The 11,086-nt window shown below is 51.7% G+C and overlaps 1 long non-coding RNA gene across 5 annotated transcripts in view; it reads left to right on the plus strand.

The window, feature by feature from the left end:
• Nucleotides 1-10,600, plus strand: part of LOC136793777 (uncharacterized) — an 87,146-nt gene extending 76,546 nt beyond the window's left edge. For all 5 annotated transcript variants that reach the window (XR_010839456.1, XR_010839454.1, XR_010839458.1 and 2 more), the window contains 2 exons: nt 9,697-9,904; nt 10,382-10,600. This is a non-coding gene — a long non-coding RNA (uncharacterized lncRNA). The remainder of the gene's footprint in view (nt 1-9,696; nt 9,905-10,381) is intronic.
• Nucleotides 10,601-11,086: the final 486 nt, after the last annotated feature.

The following is an 11,086-nucleotide window of genomic DNA, read 5'->3' on the forward strand; positions in this document are numbered from 1 at the left end:
GGGCTGCAGTGCCTCTTTCTGATTATTCTTCTGTGGGCCTGGGCCACGGAGGCCAAGGGGGCCAGGCAGGGAGGGGGCTGGGCCTTGGCTCTCCACGGGAGCTTGCACAGGGCTCAGAGTTTCCAATCTGTGCCTGTGGGGTAGTGTAAGGCTGACCCTCCATAACACCACCAAGACAGTCACACAGGAGGCACCAGGAGGATCCCCTGGTCCTCTGCACCTGGGCTGGCATCCGATTCCCAGAGCACATCCTTTGCTCTTCCCTCCCTCAGGGTGAGAGGTATGTTCTGTGGCCCCTGTTTTCAATGTGTTTGCATGTGTCAAGCCCAGGGGTGCGTGTCCTCACTGCCATGTGCCACAGTATGGATCCCCCTGGGGAGGCAAGGCCCACAGGAGTTTTAAAGGCAGAGCGAGATGAATGTAAGCTGACACTTCCACCTTGACAAGGAGCTGAGGTGCCTTGCAGAGGACAGGCCTGGTAATTCACGTGCGGGTGTCTTCATTGACAAAGCCAAACAGCAAACACGCGAGCGAAGGAGGTGAGTCACGCAGGGAGAGGCCGTGGTGGAAGGAAAAGGGCAAGGATGTGTGTGTGTGTCTGGGGGGTAGGAAGGGCTCAGGCAGGGGAAGCTGAAAGGGAGAGAGGGAGAACAGGGCTGTCTGTGCATCTGTGAGGAAATGCATGTGTGAGAGGGAAAGAAACGGGAGAGTGTGTGTGAGAGGGAACGCAGGGGTGAGAAGAGATGTGTGTGTGACTGACAGCGGGAGGGAGGCAGGCAGGCAGGGTGGGGGACAGCGGGCCTCTCTCACCCCTCCTTCAGCCACAGGGGCTTCTGGAAAGCCCTGCAGTTTGGAGAGAGGGACGTGCAGGAGAGGTGAGATTTCATTACCTTTCCCTTTGTGTGATATTTTCGTGTTCGAAATGTAACACTGGAGCTATAAATAATCCAGTCACAGCTGCAGCATCCAGGAGATTTATGGCGCATGCCAATGCTTCCAGCTTTGGGCTGAGGGGGGTTTGCTTTACGAAGCCAAGATGAAAAGCTGATTTTCCAGCACTCGGTCCCCCCTCTGCCCGATCCTGCCCCCACCTACTCAATCCCTCCCTCCTGACCTATGGAGCCAAGGGAGAGAGAAGCTCATAAATGCTTAGACCCCCTTTGTCCTGGGCAGCCTGGGGCATGGCAGGAGCCGAGTTCCGAGTGGGCAGCTTGCAGAGGCTGGGGAGAGAGTGAGGGGCGCAGGGTGGGCAGAGGTGCGTGCCCTGCCCCAGGCTTCCACTTGGTCAGCTGCCTCAGACAAGGTACAGGCTGGCGGCGCCGACAGGTGGTCCAGACACAGATGGGCTCAGGCCTGATGAGGTGTCTGGGGCGATGACTCCCCAATCCTTGTTCTCCTCTGTGGGCGGGGCCCTTGTCCTCTGTTTCCTCAGCATAGACTGTGCTTGGTGCAGGACTCCATGGGGGCTGGGCTTCTCTCTGCCCCGGGAGAGGGGGCTTCCCTGTTGACCTGGGAAGGGGCCATTCCCCATGAACTTGGGGGCTGTTGGGTTGGACGGTGACACCGCCGGGCAGAGGCAAACAGTGTGTCTGGGGCAGTGAGAGGGCAGGGAGGAGGCATCCCGGTCTCCCCAGACCACCTCCTGGGATCTGCCTCCAGTGGTGAGGGTAGATGGAGAAGGTGAGGGGAGACATCGGGGAACCCAGCTTGTCCCCAGGACCCACGGGGCTGGAGGAAGAGGAGGAGGGTTGGGGTCTCGGGGAGAGGAGCTGGCTCAAGGCGCCCCTGCGACATGCTGGTGCCTCCCTGCAGTTTCCCACCAGAGCACTTAGCCCACTGTGTCCCCCACAAGCCCGAGGCGAGGCCTCCTGAGGGCAGGGAATATGCCCGCACTGCTCTCAATGCAGCCTGCTGACCGCACGGACCCTGGGCCCTCAGCGCAGGGCATCAGGCCTGCTGACTGGTCAGACCCTGGTGCTGACGTGTGCGCAAGCCCCGCGGGCCGGAGCCCCGGGTGCAGAGGGAGAGGCCAGAGCCCCCCGGGTCTCCGGACCCCACTTGGTCCCTCAGGCCAGTCCTCAGGCTGCCCTGCCCCTGGCCCTCCTGCCCACTCTGTGGCCCAGTTACCTCAGTGGTTTCCGCTTTGCTTTTCTTCTAATTCCCTAAGCAAATATGGAACATCCAGAGAGACACCCGAATCCTGGGTGGGGATGGAGGCAGTCACGCAGCTGACTACGTCCCAGGGCAGTTCAGTCAAGACAAACACACCTCACCTGCAGGCCTCTGGCAGAGGGTGCCTGCCCAGCGGGCAGGTGGGGCCCTTCCCTTCAAGGATTCCTCCGGGGAGAGGTGTCTGTCGCAGGACCGTCGACTTGAGGGCAGACACACGTGGGTTGTGGCAGGGTCTTGTCTTGGGACCGGGGCAGTCTGTCCGTCTTCAGCCTCCAAAAGCAAACCATGTGTGGGAATGGGAGCCTGACCACCTGAGTGGAGACATTGGTCTTCTCCTGCCCTTGGACTGGGACTTAACACTATTAACCCATAAACACTTCCTAGGAAGGGAAATTCCCACCCTCGGCCCCCAAACAGCAAAAGAACATGGGTGACTTTCTCAGTTTGCTCATCTAGAGCTCCATCCTTCTATCCTCCCGCTGGACCCCCGCTCTGACTCGGAGGTCCAGGAGGCTGACCGGCGTGGGCCACATCAGCTGAAGTCTCATGCTTTCTGCTTCCGGTTGGATTTGTCCAATGGGACTGTTTGGAGGGTGAGAGGACAGAGGCTGGGGTATTTGTTCCCCTGTCTACTTTCCTTTGCAGCTATGGCTCTCTCCAGCTTCCGGTCATCTCCCTCCCTGTCCCATCAGGGTCTTCACTGTTCTTTGTGGTTTCCCTTGGCACTGTCCACCCTTGGTAAAAGGGTGAGAGACTCCTCAGTTGCCCTGTTTGAGGCTAATACCTCTTTCCTGTTGGAATCTCAAATGATACAGGAACTTTGGAGATTGGGAGGCAACAGAGCCCCCACCAATGCCCACAACATGGTGACACAGATGCCTAGGGGAGGCAGGCAGCCTGGTAAAGTGGCAAGAGCATGAACTTGGGAGACAGACCTACTAGGGTCTGAATTTTCAGCCCAACTATCTGTGTGAACTTGGTCACGTTCCTCAACCAGGCTGACCCTTCTTTGTTCTTCATCTGGGAAATAAAAGTTAATTTTCATGTCCTGGATCTGTTGGGAGAACTGCATGAGAGATGTATTAAGCACCTGGCACTTAGGAGACCGGTGATGGCAAAAGGGTCTACCTTACGTGCCAGCTCCAACTGATCAGTAATGGCTCCTTGGAGCACTGTGTGGAGAAGTCTGACTCCCCCCGCTGGCCCGGAGGTGATGGGTGCACTCATGATTGATTCGCGAAGGCTGTCACGTTGTGGACCAGGAAGTGGCGGTAGAATGGGCTTGCCTTCCCTGTAGCAGACACTCACTAAATGAGAGCTATCAGTTTTCCTGTTTCTCTGCTCTTTGGGAAGAGAAGTAAGATTCTGCTGGGGTCAGAAAGACCAGGATCCCGTTTGACCAGTGTCCATTCCCGCCAGCACTGCCCAGGTCCTGAGTCACTGAGCCAGCTGTCCTGGCTCAGCACGGACTTCGCGGCAGCGAGGACGGTCCAGCCAGCCCTTTGCCTTTATCAGCAAACTGCTTCAGCCCTATCCAGATTGTTTAAGGTCTTCTTCCTCCTGGGACCTTCTCTTGCTCTTCTCAATCCTCAAATGCCAACCTTATCCTCCCGCCAACAGATGCCACGTACACACACACTCTCTCTCTCACATGTGCACCACCTCCTCCCCATAGTAAGTTATAGGGAATTATTAACTTGAGTTTCTCCACCCCGTGTCACCCCCCTTTCCAAATCTCCCCCATTATCTCCTGGACCTGACGTTATTCCAGCACCACATACCAGAGTTGGTTGAAGACAGAATAAGTAGAAGAGAAATCACAGCCGCAGGCACCCGATGGGGCGAGCTGGAGCCTTAGTGATTGCGAAGTGGCCCCTGGAGTAGCAAAGAGAGAAAAGGGAACAAGGAATCCTTTTCAAAAATCATTTTCTTTCTAGTTTCACTGGCACCTGGGAGTAACCTTCATGTACCCGTTTAGTTAAGAAACATTTATTGAGCACCTCTTAGGTGCTGGACACATATATGCTCTGTGCCCTGAAGGGGAGATGGACAAGTAGAACCCAGTGGGTGCTGAGCAGGACAGGGAGCACGGAGATGGAGGTGAGCACGGGGATGGAGGTGAGCACGGAGATGGAGGTGAGCACGGGGCCGGGGGGAACCTCTGATCGGAGCGACACGGTGGGACAATCAGAGATGACTTTCCTGAGAAAGGGGCTCCTAAGTCAAGTCTGGAGGGTTAAGGAAGCTGGTCCAGGCGGCAGCAGGGGCAGCATGTACCAAGATCCAAAGGTGTGTGTTTGAGGAGCTCCTGGTTGCTGGCAGGTCACGGGAGCTGGGGCTCCAAGCCAGAAGGGAAGAAGTGATGGGAGGACCCAGTGACAAGGGAGGGGTGGCGCAGGTCCTCCAGGGCCTTGAAAAGGCCTTTCTGAGGAGTCCAGGTTTTCCTAAAGTAGTCCCTACCCCTGCTACCTTCCCACCTCCTAGCCTGACCTCTGCCCTCCACCTGCCTTAGCAGGTGAGGCTCTCAAGGAAATCTCCCATTCCTCCTCCTCCCACTAGCTGTAGGACTTCCCAGGGATTTAGGGGCAGACAGGATGCCTTCCCCCCCATGCCCTGTTGATACCGACCAGGGGCCTTGGCCTTCCCCAAGCAATAGAAATTGACTACAGGCCAGATGAGAAATTCAGGCAAGGCTTTCCTAGGGCCCCTGCTGCAGCAGGGGGGAACTAGAACAGACAACAGGTTCCCTTGCTTGCTCGCTTGCTGAGGGGGGCAAGCTTTTTCCTTATATGGGGTAGGGGTAGGGGTGTATCCAGGGGTCAGGCCAGAGGGGTGGTTTAGGTGTTTTTCTCACCCCTTAGCTGGTGTTGAGTGTGGGGGGCATGCTCAGTGCCCTGCGTTTGCTTCTGACACCCTGTTTTTGCTCCAGGCTCTTCAGATATGGCAGTTGGGGTTTTTTTTGTCTTTTTGGGTCCGGAATTTGCCCCAACTGCGCAGGCTCACAGTTATTTTTAGTCCCATATAGTTTCTTTGTATTTTGTAGCTCTAGGGGAGGTGTGTCCAGGTGCAAGCTTTGCAGCACTGCAGCAAAGGGTCTCAGGTCCCAGGCCTGTCTCACTGTGAGTCCTCAAGAGTGTAGTGAGGGCTGATGGATGCTGGGGGTGGGTGGGCAGGGGGGTGGCAGTGCCTGAATGAGGAGGAACTACAGAACTGGGGACTGAGGCAACCTGATGAATGAAGGCTTTAATGCCGTCTGGCTAGTAACTGGCTGACCCAACCATCAGGTGCAATTTAGGGTGAAGCAGGCATTCGTTTGGGCATCTTGTTTCTCCCGTGACTATTCGCAATTATCACCTCCTCTTGTAAAAACCCTGACACCTTTCCCCAGCTACCTCCCCTGCTCAGACCTACTTCTCTTTGGAAAATGGGGAATGGTGTGTCTGTGTAGCTGTGTAGTTCTATGTGTGTGTGTGTGTGTGTGTGTGTGTGCATGAAAGTATCTCATATATGTGTGAGGAAGTGTGTGTATAAATGGGAGTGCATGTGCTTGCATCTGCATGAAAATATCTGCTGGTGCCATGTATGGGAGAGCCTGTGTGCATGAGACTTGTATGCCTCTGTGCACATGGGGGAACACGGATGCATGCATGTTCACATGTGTCCAGGAGAGTCAGTGGGTCTTTATGAGTGTGAGTGACTGTGGGGTGTGTGAGTGTTTGCTGTGAGTGTGCATGGGATTCTGTGCAAATGACCGGTATGATTGTCTTTGCAGGGGAGAAGTTGTTGCGCTGGGATACTTACATGAACCAAAGCAATAAAATACCCAACTGGTCTCCCTGCTTCTCCCCTTGTAATCCATTCTCCACCCAGCACCCAGTGTGAGATTTTAAAAATGCAAATCAGATCGTGTCACTTCTAGGCTGAAAACCCTCTGATGGCTACTCACTGCATCTGGAATAAATCCCACCTTTGACTGTGGCCTGGAGGATGTGCCCCCATCCCAATCTTTGAACCTTTGTCCTCGTCTCCTCCCACTCCTCAGGCAGGCACCCCTGCCTCAGTCACATAGGCAAGAGACTTTATACCTGCTGCTCCCTTCTCTGGACCCCTTGGCTGCCGGGCACTGTCTTGGCTCCAGATTTCAGCCTGACATTATCAGTGGGTCCTTCCCTGACTCCCCTCAGTCCTCATCTGTCCCATCACTCTGATTTCTTTCCTCCCCAGGGCTAGGTCAGTTAGGTCTGAAGGTGCAGGTGCTGAGACAGAGTTAGTTGTGCACAGGAGTTTGTGTGGAGCAGCCCCTGGGAAGGAGTAGAGAGAACTCCAGATTGGGCAGGTCAGGGAGAGGCCAGCAGACCCCAGTACAGATCTGATAAGGTCTCTGCCAGCCTCCTAGGTGCGCGGAGCAAAGACTGTCCACTAGAGGAATCCTGAATTAGGTGGAAATGGCTAACCTTACACCATAGCTGGCTCAGTCAAGGGCTGGAACCATCAGCTCAAAAGCTAAGGTTCAAGAGAATGAGAAGACAAACCACAGATGAGGAAACACTTGCAAAATACAGATCTCAGGAAGGACTGGCATCCAAAATATACAAAGAACTCTTAAAACTCAATAATAAGTTGATTTATAAAAAAATGGGCCAAAGACCTAAACAGACACCTCACTAAAGAAAATATACAGTTGGCAAACAAGCATATGAAGAGATACTTCACATCATATGTCATTAGGGTACTTCAAGTTCAAACAACAATGGAATGGCCCAAATCCAGAAAGCTGACAACACCAAATGCTGGTGAGAATGTGGAGCAACAGGAACTCTCATTCATTGTTGTCGGGAATCAAAATGGTACAGCCACTTTGGTGTTTTTTTTAATACAACTAAACATACTCTTCCCACACGATTTAGTCATCACACTCCTTAGTATTTACCCAAGGGAGCTGAAACTTATGTTTACACAAAAACCTGCACACAGATGCTTATAGCAGCTTTATTCATAACTGCCAAATCTTGGAAGCAACCAAGATGTCTTTCAATAGGTGAATGGGTAAATAAACTGTCGTACATCCAGACAATGGAATATCATTCAGCACTAAAAAAAGAAATGAGCTTTCAAGCTCTGAAAAGACCCGGAGGAATCTTTTTTTTTTTTTTTTTTTTAAGGTAGGATTTCTTGCATTCACCTTTTTTAAAAAAAAATAGATTTATTTATTTAATTTTTGGCCGCGTTGGGTCTTCGTTGCTGCACGCAGGCTTTTCTCTAGTTGTGGTGAGTGGGGGCTACTCTTCGTTGTGGTACGGGGGCTTCTTATTGCAGTGGCTTCTCTTGTTGCAGAGCACGGGCTCTAGGCGTGCGGGCTTCGGTAGTTGTGGCACGTGGGCTTCAGTAGTCGTGGCTCGCACGCTCTAGAGTGCAGGCTCAGTAGTTGTGGCGCATGGGCTTAGTGGCTCCGCGGCATGTGGGATCTTCCTGGACCAGGGCTCAAACCTGTGTCTCCTGCACTGGCAGGCGGATTCTCAACCACTGCACCACCAGGGAAGCCCTGGAGGAATCTTAAATGCATATTACTCAGTGAAAGAAGCCAATCTGAAAAGGCTACTGTATGATTTTAGCTCTATGACATTCTGGAAAAGGCAAAATTATGGAGATGGTAAAAAGATCAATGGTTGCCAAGGGTTAGTTAGTTGGAAGGGAGAGAGGAATAGGCAGAGCACAGAGGATTTTCAGAGCAGTGAATCTCTTCTGTGTGATACTACAGTGGAGCGTATTTGTCCAAATACATAGAATGTACAACATAGGAGTGAACCGTAGTGTGAACTATGGACTTCGGGTGATAACGATGTGTCAGTGTAGGTTCATTGATTGTAACAAGTGTACCATTCTTGTGGGGATGTTGATGGTTGGGAGGAGGCTGTGTGTGAGTGGGCACAGCAGCACATAAGAACCCTGTGTACTTTCTGCTCAATTTTGCTGTGAACCTAAAAATGCTCTTTAAAAAAAGTCTGTTAAAAAAGAAAGGAAGTAAGGAAGAAGGAAAGAAAAAAAAATTCCTCAGACTTTTTCCCTGGGCTCCCTTCTCCTCTCTCCCCACCCTCCTCCTTTCCTTCTGCTGTGCAAGTGTTTTCTGACTTCCTCACAGGAGGACATGTTTGCTAGGCATGTCTGTCTGTCTGTCCTTCTCTTTTACGTTTTGGCTTGAGCCTTTGTTACACAATTTCCCACTCAGGGGCCAGGCTGAGCTGGAGATTTTTCATCTCTGCACTTCCTCTGCCAACCTTGCAGGCCCCCATTCGTGCTTCCTCCCAACCCATCGAATTTCTAGAAAGAATTCACCAGTAAATGACAGCTGTGATCCGCTCTGTAAACCCTGTCCTGGTGTAAATATGTCCCCTGACACCCAGCAAAGGAGAAGAAAATTCAAGAGTGGCGAGAGAAGAAAATCCTGGATGTCTCATTAGCAGCACCTCCTACCAAGCTTAATCTCACCTCCTTTGGTGTCAGAGTGAAGCAAGAGAAAGACGTCTTCCCTCTCTGTCTCCAGGGACGGACTTGAGGGGAGTCCACAGACTGTGTGCTGCATTTCCATTTCCCAGGCCCTGATTAAAACTTCCAGAGGCACCAAGCTTCGAGAAGATTAGGCCATCTCCACCTCCCTGAGCAGTACAAAATAAATCAATACTAAGCCACGAAATAAGTGTGAGGAAGCCGTTTTATGTTTTCAATTCTCCCATGATGTCTATTTTGAAGTTTTGTATTTTTTGAAATATAAAATGCAAAATTCTTAAATGTTTTTCTTCTTTGCTGATTCCCTAAGTATGGGTTTGGTTTTGGGCTTATCTGTAATCAGCCCAGCTGAGCTTCTGAGCAGGCCCACCAGGCCTGCTCTTGCTGAGGCTGCAGAGGGTGGCTCCGGGGTTGACCTTGAGGACTTCAGGGGTCCTTCCATGAAAACAGGCCTCGGGTGGGGTGGGGAGGTCACGTAGTCAAGCTCAGGGCTGACGGGGGACAAATTAAGTAGGAAACAGGGAGGGAAGAGCCTTGGTCTGGCGTTGGGAGGGGTGTTTCTCCTTGGCTAGGGTAGCTCGGCTTAGAAAATCAAACTTGAATCAAATCAGCAGATAGCTTCTGAGGTCCATTGTAGGCAAAGATCCAGGCCGGAGTGTGAGACCAGGAGTGGGGTCTTTTTTAAAATTTATTTTTATTGGGGTGTAGTTGATTTACCATGTTGTGTTAGTTTCAGGTGTATAGCAAAGTGAATCTGTTATACATACACATATATCCACTCTTTTCTAGATTCCTTTCCTATGTAGGCCATTACAGAGTATTGAGGAGAGTTACCTGTGCTATACAGTTGGTCCTTATTAGTGATCTATTTTATATATAGTAGGGTGTATATGTCAATCCCAATCTTCCAATTTATTCCTCCTCCCCTTACCCCCTGGTAACCATAAGTTTATTTCGTACATCTATAACTCTATTTCTGTTTTGTAGATAAGTTCATCTGTATGTGGTTTTTTTTTTTAGAATCCACATATCATACACCCCAGTGTTCACTGCAGCACTATTTACAATAGCCAGGACATGGACGCAACCTAAATGTCCATCAACAGAGGAATGGATAAAGAAGATGTGGTACGTATATACAATGGAATATTACTCAGCCACTAAAAAAGAATGAAATAATGCATTTGCAGCAACATGGATGGACCTAGAGATCGTCGTACTGAGTGAAGTAAGTCAGAGAAAAACAAATATCTCATGATATCGCTTATAGGAGTGGGGTCTTATCATACCTGGGGGTAGCAGCCTTGGGCTCCTCTGACCTGGGTGTGACTCAGATGGTAGAACGGAATGGTCAGTCACCCACTATGATGCCGCCTATCAGCTCAGGTATATTCCCTCCTGTAAGTGTTGGAGGATCCTTTCTGCATCACACATGGGCAAACTGAAGCCAAGGTCACACGCCCAGTGAGGGAAGAACCTGGCTTTCTAACTGGGTCAGTGTGGAGATTTTACTTCATGGTGACCCTCAGGGTCCAGAGTCTGGGGCTCCTCACTGGCGAATCTTTTCATCACCTGGCTCCTCCTGAGGCTGGAGGGAAAGGGGAGCGGCCTGCAGGCCTTTATGTCATAACTGCATATTTAGTCCTACTATGTGCTGGTCAATGCTTCAAAGATATCGTCTCATCCACACAACCCTGTTTTGCAGAATGGACCCCATTGTGCAGACAAGCTCAGAAAAAGAAAGGGACTTGCCTGAAGCGACACAGAGAGCATGTGGTGGGGCCTTCCGGCCCATGAGCGCATCTGCGGAGCTCATCTGGCTTCCAGCTGAAACTCAGGTCACAGCATCTGGAGCAGTGACTGGTCTGTTATGGGCAAAAACTAAGTATCTGGTAAATGAATGAATGAATGAATGATCGATTAACTCCTTCTGGTCCCATACGTGTGTTCTTTCTGGTTTCTACCTAGTCTGCAGATCTGGAAGCTGAAAGCACAAACCCTGGGTCTTCCTGGTGGGAAAGGCTCCCAGGGTGTGTTGGTGAGAGTATCCTGGGTGAGGGGCTGCAGCAGGGCCTGGCTTTGCCAATTCAGGGAAACCCTGCCCTCACCCTTGCCCTGCACAGCCGCTCCTGGTGGTCACGTGCAGTCCCAGAGGACCCTGGAAGGGGTTCACCACAGAATAAACATATGGGCTGTACACCCAGTGATTCAGAAGAGCCTGCTGTGCTGGCCTCCCTCTCCCCCCAGCCTTGCTGTTGCTGTGGCAACCGGCCTCACCAAACCAGAGCTTGCTGAGGGCATCCCAATTAACCCCTTCCTGGCACAGTGGGGTCCTCAGCTACGTCAGGTCCCCCCCGTCTACGTGGCCTGAATGCCCATGACACTGTTGCCCAAGAGCCACCAGAAGAGG

The sequence above is a fragment of the Kogia breviceps genome, chromosome 3 (assembly GCF_026419965.1).
Source record: "Kogia breviceps isolate mKogBre1 chromosome 3, mKogBre1 haplotype 1, whole genome shotgun sequence".
In the NCBI taxonomy this organism is placed as follows: Eukaryota; Metazoa; Chordata; class Mammalia; order Artiodactyla; family Physeteridae; genus Kogia; species Kogia breviceps.